Genomic DNA, 14606 nt, shown 5'->3' with positions numbered 1-14606 from the left:
CAAATTTAGCCAGCCTTTTATGAGTTGTAGTACATTTTAACAGAATTCTTCTGGTTAATTTTACCATAAAATTTCAGGGGAAATTCCATGTAGTAAAAATACCATGGCATTGGTAATCAGACATGGGTTCATTTTCAAATTCTGCCATTTAAGCTGTGCAGTCTTGGGCAAGTTACTAAAAATATATAGTTGCTCACATTAAGAATTCAAACACATTCTGCTGCATACTCTTTTCCTGCTCCCTGATGATCTTTCAAGCAGAGTTCATAACAATTTGATTACTTTTTGCTAAAAGAACAACTTAATTTCATTAATTAAATCTCACTTTTGGATAGGAAAAAGGCTTGTTAAATCTAAGTTAAAATTTCAATTTCCAAGTGGCCTGAGATGTGGCTTGGTGATCTGCATTGGATAAAGTATCATGATCTTTTCTTTCCCTCTTCATCTACTATCCTTCTAGGGTCAGGGAAGAGGAAGACGAGCACAGAGAAATACAAATAGAAGTATATATTTTAACCTAACTTGTCCTGATGTTGTAGTTCCTTCAGAGTGAACACTAGTGCTGACTGGCTGGCTATTACTGGCAGTCAGATGCCGGCTCTTTCGTGCAGCAGAGACATAGGTTCTTCATGGAACTCCACAGCCACAGTTCACATGATTAGTGAACGTTCCAGCCCACTCCTGTCATCTGCTCTTTGACCTTGGCCATATACCTCCAGTCTCCCAATATTGACAGCCTCCCCCAGGGCCGGGTATCTTGAGATGATCCAAGCCCATCAGCTTTCAAGGCATCCACCTGACCACAGGAAGCTCTCAGGTCCTCACCACATGAAGCTGTATCTTTCCTTACCCTACTAATAGGGCTGCTCCTTAAGAATCCACCAGGGAAACGATCCAGTAATTGCACTACTGGATATTTATCCAAAAAATACAAAAACACTAATTCAAAGGGACACATGCATCCCTATGTTTAAGGCAGTGTTATTTACAATAGCCAAATTATGGAAGCAACTGAAGTGTCCATCAATAGGTGAATGGATAAAGAAGATGATTATACACACACACACACACACACACACACACACACACAGAATATTATTCAGCCATAAAAAGAAATGAAACCTTGCCATTTGCAACAACACAGATGGAGCTAGAGAGTAAAATGCTAAGTGAAGTAAGTCAGTCAGTCACAGAAAGACAAATAATAGATGATTTCACGCATATGTGGAATTTAAGAAACAAAACAAATGAGCAAAGGAAAAAAAAAAGAGACTAACCAAGAAACATACTCTTAACTATAGAGAACCACTGATGGTTACCAGAGAGGAGGCGGGTGAGGGATGGGTGAAGTAGGTGAAGGCAATTAAGGAGTGCACTTATCATGAAGAGCACTGGGTGACGTATGGAATTGTTGAATCTCTATATTGTACACCTGAAACTAACATTAACACTGTATGTTAACTATACTGGAACTAAGAAAAAAAAATCCTCTAGAGAAGAAAAACAAGCATGAATCTCTCTGTTCACCAGGTTGTTAGACTTCCCAGAATCTTGTCTTTACACTTTGCTCCAGGGGCAACGCCAGAGCAACATACAGATGCCCCAGCATAGCACATCTCCGGGTGAGGTAAAGGTTCCAGCCTCCTTTCAGGGAGCTCACAATGTTTAAAGCAAATTACTTGTTTTAGGGAAATATCACAGCTCTACCCACTAGACTGAAAACATACTAATCCTTAAAAAAAGAAGAAGAAGAATTAGAAGAAAAAGAAGAAAGAACAGAAAAGAAAAAAGAAAGCATACTAATCCTGTGAATTCTCCACCTCAAAACATTCTTGAATTTCTAATCTTTTTTCTGCACAATGGTGATAGGCGGTGAGAGAATCGGGACCACTCGACTATATTTCAGTAAGCCCTGCAGAAATGTATCTAGGAGTTCCTCTTTAAAATATGGGGGTAATTATCAGCTAGTGTTCCCAACTTTAGCTGAAACCTGAGATAATAAAGTCTCATTCACATTCCCGTTGCTAAAGGAATGATGATGATGATGATGGTGATAATCATATTAGCTGCCATTTAGAACTATGCACCAGGCATTATTCTAAGCACTTTAAGTTTACTAAATACTTAACTCTCTAATAACCGCGGAACGTTCTGTCTCCATTTACGATGCAGAAACTGAGGCACAGAAAACTTGAAGAACTTGCCTGAGTTTGCACCACTAGTAAGCAGCAGATCTGGGATTCAAAGGCAGGCAGTCTAGCTGTAAAGTCTGCACCCTTAACCACAACATTTTCCTGTTTCTTCCCGTTAAGAGATTTGGACCTTATCCTGAGGGTGGTGGGAAAGAACTAGTTTTTTTTCCCCTTTCATCTATAAAATAAAGATAAGGAAATCCACCCTCTACAGTGATTTGGAGATAAGATAATATAGATGGACTCTGGAACCATCCCTGAGGGGTAGTAGGAACCTGATAATAAATGATAAGTATCCTTAGTTTCCCTTTCTATATGAGGTCAGGACAGAACAATCCAAGAAAATCCAGAACCATCATTCCCATAGAAGTAAGGGAGCATTACTCCCCGCCCCCAAATCCCCAAATCAGCTGGCAGAGATACTGAGCTCCACACATGATTCCCCTCTATAACCACCAAAGGAGAAAAAGTACAAAACCAAAATACATCCAGCCATGACCATATGCAATAGTTACTTTCCTGTTTGGTTTACTCCTTTGAAGACTGAGCCAAAGAATCAGAGACAAGTTTGAGAAACTGAGACTGCGTCTAAGCTCTCTGATCCTCTTGATGAAGTGCCCAGCCGAATCTGGAAGGGGCAGTGACTGGAGAAAGACCCCAAGTTTTATCTTCTCTGGCAGGCAAAGTGTCAAAATCAGTCCCGGACAAAGCACTACGTGAAAACAGCAGCATGACGTAAATCCCCTCCAGGGATTGAGTTGACCATGAACGTTAGAGAATTGCAGTTTGAGGTCAGTGATACCTGTACAAACCAATGGATTTGGGTTTTTATAAAGCCGGGGTATTAAGGAGAGACTTGATTACCCGCGGCTTAGTCTGAATTAAAAGGCAAGGCAATTACACAAAAGCTCTCATTTAACTTTTAAGTGGGATTAGGCCCACACTCCCTTTATGACATTAGGTCGCTAAAAACAAGTGGCAGTTTCTCACATGCCCTAGGAAAGAATTGGGGCTTCTATAATTTTTCCAAAGTTTGAGGTGTTGTGCCCAAGACAAGCAGATAGAAAGTGCCTAGAACCAAATGTACCCTGTCTTATGGCTCAAACCAAGTGACAAGAGAACAGTAGTTTCATTTTTGTTTTTCCATTCACACAGAAAGGCAACGTGGTGTCAGGGGAAACATCAGGTTTTAGTCCTGTCTCTTCTACTGGCGCCCCATGTCTCTGAAAAAAAAGAAAATCATGAACTCCTTTTTGCCTCCCTTTCCGCATCTGTCCATGGGAAGACAGAGTTCCTCAGTCTTCTTAGAAATGTGATTATTATGACTCTAATACAGGAGGGATACATGACAAAGGAACGTTGTAAAGGGTAGGGCTAAGGAGATGGAAAGACAACTGGAAAAGTAAGCATCTTCGAACTTCTGATAAAGGCTTCCTTCCCCTCTGTAACTTGATAGACCTCAGGAAGCCCTCTGGCTCCCACGGGGAGTGGATTGAGGGTGTGTGCAGGGGAAGTTACACAGGCAACTTAAATGTTTTCCCAGAACTCATGGAGCGTCCATGCAGCCCTGCTTGGGGGATGCTGCGGTCTCTCTCACGAATACATATAACTTTCTTAGTGTATACACAAATATTAAATTCTCGATTTCTCTAGCATCCAGAAAAATGCAAGAACTGAAGACTGATTCAAAATCAAACCCAGATTAAACTAATATTTGGGAATCAAGTAGCTCTACCTGGGCTGATACTGATTTTGGTGGGCACTTAAACAGCTTTTGGGTTGCCAGAGACATCTTACCAGGAGTGTATTAAAAAATAAAATAATGCACTGGCTTTGCAGTACGAAAGCAGAGTCCATAAACCACAATATCTCTCTGTGAGGAAATAGACTTCCTGTCTGCTATTTTTTTATGTGCCCAATTAAGTGCAGATTTTTGGCTGCGTGAGCAACATAACTGCAGCATTTTTTCCAGAAAAACCAAGAAATGAACTAAAAAACTAAACAAGAAAAAGTCTTTTAAGAAGATGGTCTGATAAGTGCTGGGAGATAATATTTTTTTCTCATTTCATACCTGATATCTTCTAACCTGGATATGACCAACCTCGGGCAGAGCGACTTCAGATCACATTTCTAATGTGCTGGCAGCTCCCCATCCCAGAGGGATTTTCACTGAGTCAGGTGAGTACATTTCAAGGCCTTATATGGAATAAAATAGCAGGGTATTGAGTCAGGATGAGTGGTTCAACGAGTTGGGTGCCTGAGAATTAAAAATCAAAGTTAACCAAGATTCTTTGATGAAAACTAGGGGCTAGATGACTTGGTTCAAAAGAAATAAAAACCTGCCTGAAACCTAATTACCAAAATAAAATTGAACTCGAATATGGGAGGTCTAAAAAGGTTCACAGATGTTAATTTTAGTGCTGAGTTACACACACCTGGGCACGTCGTGGCTTGGGCCAAAGGCGAGAATGCTAGAATCCTGTGAGAAAGGCTGTGTAAATCAGCACCAGTGAAGGACCCAAGCTTCACTGATATTCTCTCTGCCACCTCAGAGGGACCCAAAAAAGCTTTAAGTAAGCTTACGTACGTATAGTCCTCAAATCTGGACAGAAGTTCGAGTGATTTCAACGAGGTCAAGCTTTCTTCTATAAGGAGTCACCAAGGAAAGGACCTCCGTGCTAGGGTTGAAATCAGTGCCAGTTTTGAAGACATAAACAATTTGGCAGCACCTAGTGTGAAGCGTTTCTTTGTTTGCTTTGTAGAAGTAAAGGGCAACAGCAATGTTTTTAGGGAGAAGCCCAAACCAGCCGGAAATATCTTTGCTCTTGGTTGAGGGCTTCCGTATCCTCCCCAGAGCACCTTCTCCAGGTAAATGGATTTGATATCTTCTGAGCTATTGGCTTCTCTGCTCTGGGTTACCACATTTCCGAATTTGCCTTAGTATCAAGATACAGGATATGATAAAGGTTTAATTTGCTCAGTCTCTCTGCTCTGGGTGAAAAGTAGGTAAGAGTTTCATCTATGCCTCTCTGGATCTACTCTGCAGCCCAGTTTTAACTCAACCAAATACCCCTAATTTTACTGTTAGCTTGGGCAAACTGCTTAATCTTCCACTTTCATTTTCTTCATCCATTAAGTGCGTTTGGAAATGTAGCTGTACCTACTTTACAGTGATGTGATGATGGCGAAGCAGATAATACAGCCAAAAATGATTTAAGAGCCTCCAGAAAAAAATATTATGAGCCTTTACATGTGTAACATTCAGCTTCACAGTAAATCCAAACCACAATTGTTGTTTTAAAAATAAAGATTATAAATAGGGAAGCAAAATAAAAACATGTGCTCCAGCATAGACTGGTATGTGAATTCAATGCATTTGTAGGTTCATTTGTTGACTTACAAGAAGGGGGAGAAACGAAGCCTAGTATACGAGCTGCGGTGTCAATAGATAGGCTTGTAATTAGTGGGTCGTGGCAGTTCTGATAATGTTACTGCATGTTTATACATCAATGTACTTTGCTCTACTTCTGGTCAAGTAAAGGTTCAGGATAAGCCCTGGTTTGAGTCCTGATTTGAAATGTAAATGTTCCCGAACGTGAAATCGGCTTATTAAACTTCGAATCACACCCTCTCAGGAGCCTGCATGCTTTGTGAACCACTACATAGCTGTTCAAAAAGTGCCCTCCTAATGAGGCCAATTCTGACTAATGCATATTCCAAGAATAATACTTGACCAAAATTGAATGCAATTCTCTTGTACTTATTATAATTTTCTATGACAGAGAGCAGAGGCTAAATTCGGTGAAAGTATTGTTTTTCTTCTAAACTTGGGTCTGCCAAAATTTGTTTTTATTTCTATCCCCCCCCAACTCCTACCCCCAGTCATCCCATTTGGAATGATGTAGTGATCCTAGCCAACTGGGAAACTTGCTGGCATCTGTGGAGTGCCCGTTTTCACCACTTTCCTTCACCCCTTCAGTGGATTTTTCGTATGGAATGGAAATATTCCCAAATGGAAGAATCATTAACAGCAGCAATGTCAAGAGCAGCCTTGAAATGAGGCATCTGATATCCCATATGTATAGTGTACTTATCACGCAGACAATGTAAAAGCCATTTGAGGTCTGTAACTTCCTTTTCTACACTGAAGGAAATGTGGCAGTGAATCAAATTGATACAGGAATTTTAAATATGTGTGGTCACACGAAGTTAGAGAAGATTATAAATTCAGCATTAGAAACCAAAAGAAAAAAAATAAGCCACAGGTAGTATTCTCATATTATATTTGTTTGAGCTGTCAGGACAAAATATTAGAGAGAAATATTTTTATGACATGGAAACCAAGATCTGCTTTCCAAAATTATTTTCCACTAACTTAAAGCTATGTATCATTGTGCAAACCTAAAGACTCTGACCTTACAGAATTAAATATTTATCTTACAAATGGTGAAAGGATACCTATCTCAAATGTGCACAGATGCCTGGTAGTGGGGGGGTCTAGTCCCTGTAATAATGGTCTGGGAAGCAAGACTCACCTTCTAATCTTCAGGATCATGTTGTTTTGCCACAAACTTACGATTAATTCAGGGTGAATGCCAAAATCCCTCATTTCCTTAGGTATAGAGGGAGAAAGGAATCTGTAACAAGGCAGGCTACTCTTGATAACTTTAGTAAGAGTGTTTTATCTTTCCCTTTTTTTATTCTAAGAGGATAGTAAAGACGCCAACTCTCTTTTTTGAATTAAAGGGGGTGTGAGGTTCTAGGGAAGGGTGGTGTTTTCAGTGGGATGGACCATATGTCTTCACAGGTCTTGAGTAGGTTTACTTTGGTTTACCTTGAGAACAAGGCCTACATTCTAGACTCCAAATACAGAGTACACCTCACTCTGTGTGTGTGTGTGCTGTGTTTGCTTGTTTGTTTTTAAAGCCATGAGAATGGATAATAGAGTTCAGTGGAACGGGTGATATGGGGATTCAGTAGGTTTAGATGTTTTTCAATCCAAAGCTCCCTGCATGTTTTCCCCATGATCCTTAATCATGTCTCCAAAAGGTCTCCTGAAGCAAATCTTTAAATTTTAAAAACATCCCTATGACGTTATATAGACATTGCCATATGCTCAACCTGTTATTACTGTTGGACTTCTCTTCCCAGACATGGAGGAGAAAGCAGGTGTCTACTCTTTCCTCTTCTGCTTTATCTTCCCTTTATAGGGCTTACTGATGCAAGTACCAGAGCACAAATGTCTGCTGACACTGTCCCCACCCCTGCATGTGCCCACAAGAGAAGCATTAAAGAGCTAGTAAAAATGTGTCATGTGCTTACCATGGCCACTGACCCACACAACTTGTCCTGATGCCTTGGGAAGGCTCTCTGGTCCACTCGGGATTTAGGGAACATGCAGTACCACAGGCCATCCAGGGCTGTGACATCCAGGACACCAGGGAAGAATATTTAGAGATATAGGGGCGCCTGGGTGGCTCAGTCGTTAGGCGTCTGCCTTCAGCTCAGGGCATGATCTTGGCGTTCTGGGATCGAGCCCCACATCAGGCTCCTCTGCTCGAAGCCTGCTTCTTCCTCTCCCACTCCCCCTGCTTGTGTTCCCTCTCTCGCTGGCTGTCTCTCTCCCTGTCAAATAAATAAATAAAATCTTAAAAAAATATATTTAGAGATTATTCAAACATGGAGACTATTGTTGGCAGTAATGTTAGGGATGGTACCTGTGGTCCACACATATTTATCAACAAGGGAGACTGATGACAGCTCACCTTACCAGGGCCTTATACCTTACAAGGTACTTTCTCATTATTTATTTAATCTTCACAATTTATCTGGGATGTATTATTTTCTGTATTATTCAAATAAGAAAACAAAGTACTAAGTAGTTCATTCATTCAACAAAAATGTATTGAGAACTTAGTATTTTTCAGATGCTGTTCTAGGCACTGGAGATAACACAGTAAGCAAAACAGACAAAATTCTTCTCTGAGGAAGTTTGCATTCTCGTTGGTGGAGAGAAAAGAGACAGACAATAAATGAATACATAGGTGAAATATAAAGCATGTCAGATGGAGATAAATGCTGTGGAGAAAAAAATTATGATTGAGAACAAAAATTAGAGTGTACCAGTAGGCAAGAGGGCAGGGTTTCTATTTTATAGTCAGGGCAGTCAGAAAATGCCTTGTTGAGAAGGTGATATTTGAGAAGATAGCTGCAAGAGGTAAAAGAGCTGGTCAGATGGATATCTGGTGCAAGGGCATTACTGGCAGAGGAAGGAGCAAGTGCAAAGGCCCTGAGGCAGGAGCATACTTAGTTTGATTGAGGAAATGCCAAGAGGCATTCATGGCTTGTGCAGAATGAACAAGCCTGGGAGTAGTGGAACATGCAGTAAAAAATGTAGCAAAGCATCCCATCAATGTGGAGACTTGGCTTTTATTCTGAATGAGAAGACAAACCCAGGTGTTATTCAAAATGTTTAACAGCAGATACAACACAGATAGCAACACTTCAGCATGGATGTCTGGCCAGAGCATGGAAGCAGCAACCTAGAGGCCCTTGAGTTGGTGCATTGTGGGGAGATCCCCTCGTGAACTGAAGGGGAACATCAGGGAAAGGGGACTTTGGGGAAAGACTATCTACCAATAGAGATGGAAGGATTTCAATATTTTACCAACTGACACCTAGTTCCAGTATGAACCAGGTGGAGATCAGCCTTAACAAGAAATCATGGCTGTGTCTGAGTGGAGGGGTGACATCATCGGACTCACTTTTTAAAGGATTCTTTCTCTTTTATAGACCCTAGAGAGGCAAGGGTAGAATAGGGAGACCAGTTAGGTGGTCACTGCAGTAACTGGGTGAGAGGTGATGGTGTCTTGGACAATGGCAGTGGGGGAAGTGGTCCAAGGTATCAGACTGGGAATATATTTTCAGGTTCAGCCAACAGGACTTGCTGATGTATTGGATCTAAGGTGACAGAGAGAAAGTGTCAAGCATGACAGAAGGAACTAGAAGATTTGGGTTGCCAATCACCAGGATAAGAAGAACTAGAGGTAGAGCAGGATCAGGAAACAGATCAACAACTTGACTGTACACACAGGAAGTTTGAAATAAGTTTATTGAGCACGCACTGTGCACCAGCACAACAGCTCTGTGTGCTAAGTACTATGTTATTATCTTCATTTTTCAGCGGGGACAGCTATGGCTCAGAGGGTTGAGGTGACCTACCCCTAGTCACACAGCAAGTAAGCAGCATATCGAGGGCTCAAAGCTGGGTTTTCAATTCCAAGTTGTATGCTTTTCTTAGGATACCACGGCTGAGAGTCAAACGGCGCTACCAAAGTAGATCACTGATGAGAATCTGCTTTTCTGTGACCCACTCTAAGGCAAAAAGTTCAATAAAAACTTTCCAACTCTAAGATTTAGGGAATCTGTTGTAAAAAAGGAGTAGGGTTCAATCTTAAATTCACTTGAAAAACCAAAAGGTTTTTTTCCTTAAAAAATAAAACAAAACTGAGGTGAGCCTAAGGCCAGCATGCTGATTGCATCAGATAGACAAAGATGAAAAGAGGAGAGAGGAAAACGGGCATGAGCCCTAAATCAGCACGTTAAAGAGGCTGGCCTGCGAGGCTTGTATTATCAGACATTAGTCAGAGAGGGACGTTCTTTTGCTGGCGTAGAAGAAATCTGAAATAACACATTAATTTTAGGTCCTTTGATATTTTTTCCTGGAGATGTTTTGTTTTGATACATCCAACAACAGCCAAAGAGAAAGCCTCAGAATACAGACATAATAAAAACAGTTGATGATCCATAGTCACTAAGCATAAGTTCCACTGTCTTTGTCTTGCTCAGCCCAAATCAGCAGCTCACTAGGAAGCTAGAAGGCATCCTGGAGGATTTAAAGAGCAAGACTAAACCTTTTGAAGTTCAGGTATCAGGACTTCCCCCTTCAATTAATAGCTTTGAGACCTGATAACTCAGATGTTTCTGAGAAGGGTACTGGTTTACAATTAACCAGGAGATCACTGAGTATGTTAGATAGAGGGTTTTTACCAACACAAAAACCCAATGGCACAGCATGGGAAGCTCTCACTGTTTGCCAGAGGACTGACTTCCAGTGGTTTAGAAAGGAAGGTACCATCGTTTGGGTAAAGAAATGAAGAAGGAAACTGGGTTATGTACTCACCCATTTAACCAGAACTTGTCCAAACCAAGTAACAACTATAAAAACTGAGAGCTGATATGGGCAGTTGGCAGATAGTATAAGGTAAAGAGAGTCTTCATCTTTTATAATGCAGAGTCAAAGATACATAAAACTGATAAATCAATGTGAAGGCAATCACCACAAGAAATACAACAAGGAATTGTTTGGTGGTTTGGGGGGCATGAGAATGAGAAAGGGCCAAGGAAGTGGGGATAAACACCTTGTATTTCATACTCTTCTTTACTGCTTGCCTTTAAAAAAATGCATGGTTATTTATTTCATTTAAATTTTTTAATTGGGGCACTGGGTGGCTCAGTCAGTTAAGCATCCAACTCTTGATTTTGGCTTAGGTCATGATCTCAAGGTTGTGAGATTGAGCCCAGCATTGGGCTCTGCACTCAGCATGGAGTCTACTGGAAATTCTCTCTCTCCCTCTCCTTTGCCCTTGCACCTGCTCTCCCTCTCTCCTCAAATAAATAAATCTTTAAAAATTTTTAAATTGAATAAACATATTAAAATTTTATTTATATGAACAAGCATCTGGGGATAGATGGTGAATAAAATATTCATATTCCCTGCTGTCATGGAAACTTTTGATTGAACACCCAAAGCAGAGAAAGAGTGAGAAATCTGAGGCACAACAAAGGAAAAATTGAAGTAGAATTTTATTTTCCCTTTTGGAGGGAAACCTACATCTCTTTTCTGCTAGTGCCTCATTCCTCTGCCTTGGATTAAATTATAATGATGGAAGGACATAGTATGTTCCCAGCTGGTAGACATTTAGCTATAGAAGGCAAGCTCTGGCTCTATCATATTCCCTACACATTCCTCCCATATTCTTTCTCTTGCCTCCAAAAAAACTTCAGAGTTCCTTTCCTCAGTAGGAATTTAACCACCCACAGAAAAAAAGTGTGTAGGATGAGTGGGAAATAGAGCAGAGGAAGTCGGTTGTTTCTTACATTTCCCTTTGATTCTAGAACTCTGACATGGCTCTAGCACTTGCTTACCAGACTCCCCAACTGGATCATAAGGAAGATGCTTCCAAAAATAAATTGCCAGAAGCAAAAGAGTTAATAAACTTAAATATGCTAACGGTGACTCATTCACAGAACTTCAGACTTCAAACATGGAATCATTAAAACTATTACTGTTTCTCTGAATTCTGTCCTACAAAACCTGAGGATGTCAGGCTACCTTTGTTTTAATAGCTTGGGTAACTCTTTCTTCACATAATTGGTTTCAGTGTATCAAGACTTTTTTTCTGAGGCTACATGAAGGATTTGGCTAGTTAGAAAAACCTTTTCAATGTAGTGGCCCACAGTCATTACAAACCCAGGACAATCATCCTAATTTTGCAATTAGAACTCAGGCTTTTTGCTGATAATAACACTAGTTTACATTTTCACTCAAGCATTCATGCTCTGCATTCAACAAAATTTAACTTGTGCCTATCGTGTGCCAAAAGTATAATAGGCATAAGGACTGAGAATGAAATAACAAGTCCATGTTCTTAGGAAGTACGTAGTCTAGCTTACATCAAAATAAACTTTAGGACACTTGCTGTGATGAGCACCAGTTGTTGTATAGAAGAGAAAAAAATAAACTTTAGTAAGTGCTTTAATAAAGTTGTAATGGGGATAATATTGCCTCTTTCCTTATATGTAAGCCCATATACATTGTTTCCCATCAACCTTTACAGATTAGGGAGAAGTGAAGGATGAGATGTCATCTAGAGATGGATATGCTGTAGGAAAAGGCCCTTTAATAGAGGAAAATAAGGCAGAAATCTATGCAGCTTGAACGACTGTGAGAAGTAATGAATAAGGTTTAAGAGGTCACACTCACATATTTGCATTTCACTCCTATCTTCCACTTTGAAAAAGGAGCTTGGTTTGGGTATATATAGAAATACGAATATAGGAATAAGAATATTAGGGATAAAGGTAGCCTGGGAATATTGCACACTTCTAGGAGAAGCCAGCATTCAGCCTAAAGAAGAACTCTGATATACTGCCATCAATGTACTAGTATAATTCTTCTTCCTAGCCTTCCCCAAAGAGACCACAGCCACTTATCCCAGTGACTGTATATTGAAGAAGGGAAAATAATCACTTTTTAAAGAAATTACTTGACATTGACTCTGAACTGACACTAACTCTTTAGACCCAAAGACACTGGCTCACCGTTAAGAGTAGGGGCTAATAGAGGTCAGGTAATAGGTGTAATTTTAGCCCAGATTTGTCTCACAATGGGTCAGTGGGTCTCCAAAACTACTTCATGGTTATTTTCAAAATTTCAGAAGGCATGGTTGAAATATATAACCTCAGCAACTGGTAGAACACCCCATATTTGTTCTCTGGCCTATGGAGTGAGGATTATTATGGTAAGAAAAGCCAGGTGGAAACCCCTAGAACTTATCCCATACCCACCAAAATATTAACTGAAAGCAATACCACATTCCTGGAAGGACTGTAGAGATTTGTGCCATCATCAAGGACTTGAATGATATATAAGTGGTGATGTCTAACACATTTATTCAAATAACCTCTTAAGCCTGTGCATAAGACAGATGCATTCTGAAGAATGACAGTGCATGATCATAAACTTAATCAATTGGTTACTCAAACTGCACTTGCTGTTATAAATGTAGTCTCCTTACTGGAACAAATCAACACATTCTCTGGCATCTGGTATACAGTTATTATGCTGGTGAACATTTATTTGTTTGGTTGGTTTTTGTAATGCTTTGTTTTGAGCTTGTTAGTAGAGACCACCAGAAGCTTCTTGCTTTCAACTTCAAGGTTCAGCTTGAAGGATCACCAATATACATTCACTATTCTACAGCTGTTCAGGGCTTTATTTATTTATTTATTTATTTATTTATTTATTTTAAGATTGTATTTATTTATTTGAGAGAAAGAGAGAGAGCACAAGCAGGGGGAATGGCAGAGAGAAAGAGGGAGAAGCAGGCTCCCCACTGAGCAGGGAGCCTGACATGGGGCTTGATCCCAGGACCCTGAGATCATGACCTGAGCCGAAGGCAGATGCTTAACTGACTGAGCCACCCAGGTGCCCCTGTTCAGGGCTTTATTAATTAATTCTCTATACTCAATCACAACTTAGTCTAGAGGACTTTGGTTGCCTCTTCATTCTACAGAACACTTTCCCAATATATTGAAGATATGCTGATTGACTGTGGTGAGTAAAAAGCTTGAGAAGGGGCGCCTGGGTGGCACAGCGGTTAAGCGTCTGCCTTCGGCTCAGGGCGTGATCCCGGCATTATGGGTTCGAGCCCCACATCAGGCTCCTCCGCTAGGAGCCTGCTTCTTCCTCTCCCACTCCCCCTGCTTGTGTTCCCTCTCTCGCTGGCTGTCTCTATCCTGTCGAATAAATAAATAAAATCTTTAAAAAAAAAAAAAAAAAGCTTGAGAAGACACCTAAGTGCTTGAAGATGAGAAATCAATTCCACAAATGGGAGCTCATCTAAGTCACTGGTATTAAGACTTACCCTTCTGCCACCATAAACAATCATAAAACTGGATACAACACATGAACTAACACTGATCAGACATTCAGACAAAAGGCAACAAAAACTGTGATCTCTAAGAGAAGGGAACAAACAAGGTAAGGCCTAAGATCACCCTAGATTTCTGCCTGGAAGCACTTACCAGCCTGCAGCACTAAACACAGAAATCTGAATTTGTGGAGGATGAAGGAGTCGAAATTTGTGGGTCTGAGTACCAGAGGGAAGGAAACCGTGCAGAGAGAGAGAGAGAACTCTAGAAACCTGACTACAGGTCCCCTTGAGTCTTTTGCTGAACTGATTTTAAAACATCTATTACAATATGAAGGAAAAATTGGAAAATATATCTTAAAGAGAACTTCTAAAAGGGTAAAATATATATATATATATATGGAATATCTAAATGAAAACTTTACTCGTTCAGTTGTGCCCCCTAAAAAGATGTGTTCAAGTCCTAATCTCTAGTATCTCAGAATGAAATTTTATTTGGAAATGGGGTCATTGCACATGTAACTGGTTAGGATGAGATCATACTGGAATAAAATGGTGCATAATCCAATATGACTGGTATTCTTATAAGAAGAGACAAGAGACACATAGGGAGAAGAAAGAAAGAAAGAAAGAAAGAAAGAAAGAAAGAAAGAAAGAAAGAAAGAAAGAAAGAAAGAAAGAAAGAAAGAAAGAAAGAAGG

The sequence above is a fragment of the Ursus americanus genome, chromosome 25, assembly GCF_024610735.1.
Source record: "Ursus americanus isolate L20-20 chromosome 25, mUrsAme1.1.p, whole genome shotgun sequence".
Lineage (NCBI taxonomy): Eukaryota > Metazoa > Chordata > Mammalia > Carnivora > Ursidae > Ursus > Ursus americanus.
This window is presented reverse-complemented; position numbering follows the sequence as displayed.